This window comes from Dendrobates tinctorius, unplaced genomic scaffold (assembly GCF_039654945.1).
Source record: "Dendrobates tinctorius isolate UK_male_01 unplaced genomic scaffold, ASM3965494v1 ptg000110l, whole genome shotgun sequence".
Lineage (NCBI taxonomy): Eukaryota > Metazoa > Chordata > Amphibia > Anura > Dendrobatidae > Dendrobates > Dendrobates tinctorius.
This window is the reverse complement of record NW_027361778.1, coordinates 282,531-285,504: the sequence shown is the minus strand read 5'-3', so window position 1 is coordinate 285,504 and position 2,974 is coordinate 282,531.

The window sequence follows — 2,974 nt, the reverse complement described above, 5'->3', positions numbered from 1 at the left end:
GGTTTCAAGTATTAAAAAAATAGTTCAGGATAATTTGGCAATTCTCAAAGAAGATCCAGATACTGAGAAAATAATAAAGAAAGGACTTAGAATAGTCTCCAGAAAGGCACCATCCTTAAAAAACAGTTTATCACCGAGCTTTCTCTGCACTTCGCCCAAGCATGTAGGTAATTGGTTAAAAACGAGAGTTTTTTTCAAGTGTGCCACTAGTCAGTGTAAGATATGTACTTACACTAAGAAATGTAATAAATTTGGAGATTTTGACGATAGCAATTTATTTGAAATCAAGGATTTTATAAATTGCAACACTAAAAACGTAGTCTATATCATGGAATGTACTACACGCTGATTAAAATATGTGGGCAGCACAAAACGTACATTAAAAACAAGAATAAGGGAACATATCCTTGATATAGAGAGCGCTAATATGAATAGAAATATATCTCAGCTGTCTAAACATTTTGTTGAGGTTCATAATAGACAATTAGATTCATTGAAGGTATATGGGGTTGAGAAAATTCACAATCGGATTAGAGGTGGTGATCTAGAATCTGTGCTCAGGAATAGGGAGGCATGGTGGATGTTCAAATTGAACACGAGTATGCCACGGGGTTTGGATAAAAGAAAAGACACCATGCTTTTCTATTAAATCAGTTTCTTCACTCCCTTTCTTGTAAAAAACTTTTAAAAAACATTTAAATAGTTGCATGCATATATATATTTTTTCCTTTTGACTGTATGCACTTATTGTGTATAGAGATGAACAAGGTAGAAACAATTTACACGACTGCAACTTTTTTGCTGCATTCATTATATCTGTTATAAATTTTGCTTGTTTTAATTAGTGTTTGTCTCTATACACTAAGAAAAATGGAAAAATATTTGCCCTTCCTTATTTAGTAAAAAAAAGCCTGTAGCCAAATAAAAAACACATAAATATGTTAAAAAGCGGCAGCTTTTTATTGCTGTGTGTATTGAACCCTATTCAAATAATATTTCCTCTTTTTGCATATTTAGTACGTAGAAAATAAAAGTGTATAATTATCCAAATGATATTTCCTTGTTTGCATATTTAGTGCATAGAAAATGAGAATGTGTAATTATGCCCTTTTTCAGCCATAAAAAATCCATATATCAAGAAATACCGCAGCAAGACTTTGAATGGCTGCAGAATGGCTGTTTACATATTTGATGCATAGAAAGGAAATATAAGAGTGTGACTATGTTTTTTCCAGATATAAAAAAAATCATATGTAACGAAATTCTGAAGTAATATCCTGAATGGCTGTAGTTCTTTGATTGCTGCGCTTTCCTGATATCCTCTAAATTAACTTTTTTCTTCTTTGCTCGGTGTAAATTCTTGTGTATAATGATTGAAGCATTTGGTCTTTCCCCAGAGAAATAGCTTTTACGCAATGAACATCAACATAAATATAAGAATCAAATTTTAAATATTTTTAATAATATCAAATGACGTAATTGCACATCTTGTCATATGCAATTGTGATATTCTGTAAAGAAAATCTCTTTTATTCTGTTTGTTTTATGTTTTTTTCTTTTATGTGTCAAACTAATTATTTTACTGGTGTGTAGACCGGATACAGTATAAAAGACCTACTTACAACAAAGCTGCGTATCATCATTATGAGTGCCTAGTCACTTGAAAGGCGTAGAACGCTAGCCTTGTAACCTCATGCTGGCTTTTAACCTCACGTGTATGGATTAAGTGAATAAAGAATTGCATTTCAACTGTAAAGCGCTGCGGAATATGTTGGCGCTATATAAATAAAGATTATTATTATTATTTTCACTATATCGTGGAGCTGGACAGATTAAGTCTACCATATAGCGTATAATAATCAAATACACACATATCCCATTCATTGATGGAAATTTATATACCCTGGACAGTGTATGATGAAGAATCTTGGCCCCATCGTGTAGTACAGTAAAACACATCCGTGAATCCAAAAAACTGCTGCTGGTACCAACCTATTGCACAGTACCACCAGCAGAACACTGTCGCACCACACACACAAACATACACTCTATGCACCATATGCAACTCACACACACTCACACAATCCCACACTCACACACTCTCACACACACTCATATACTTCCACACACTCACACTCTCACACTCCAGTCACACTCACACACTCACATTCACACTCACTCACACACTCACACACCCTCTTGCGTGGTACCACCAGCAGAACACCGTTGCACTGCGCTGCATCGATTTTGATCAAATTTGCAAAAAACTTTATTTGCATCAAATAAAAGCAATGTGTGTATAAGTAATGAAAAGTATGGAATCACACTCTCATTTCTTTTATCCAAAGCCTGGAGTAAGTTTGAAAGCTATAAGAAATAAAAAGACAAGATATAGAAATTTCCTTTCTGACGGATTCACTTCTGGCTTTGTCTCAAATAATTGCATGAAAAGCTGCCATAAGAAATGCAGGTCTGATGCCATCCTTAGGACCCCTTCATACATCCATTTTTTTGCGTCTATATGCGGTCCTTTTTAGGGTACATGCCCACGATACAGAACTAGCAGCGCTTTGGAAACAGCGTATGTTCGCTGCATCCAAAGCGCTGTCTTATATTAAATGCAAGTAAATCTGCATGTGTTTACTGGATCATGTTGGCTGACCGCATTCATAGAATAATAGAATCATAGAATCGTAGAGTTGGAAGGGACCTCCTGGGCCATCTGGTCCAACCCCCTGCTCAATGCAGGATTCGCTAAATCATTCCAGACAGATGTCTGTCCAGCCTCTGTTTGAAGACTTCTATTGAAGAAGAACTCATCACCTCTCGTGGCAGCCTGTTCCACTCATTGATCACTCCAATATCTAATCTGTGTCTCCTCCCATTCTGTTTCATCGCATTGCTTCTAGTCTTTCCTTGTGCAAATGAGAATAAAGATGATCCTTCTACAATGTGACAGCCCTTGAGATATTTG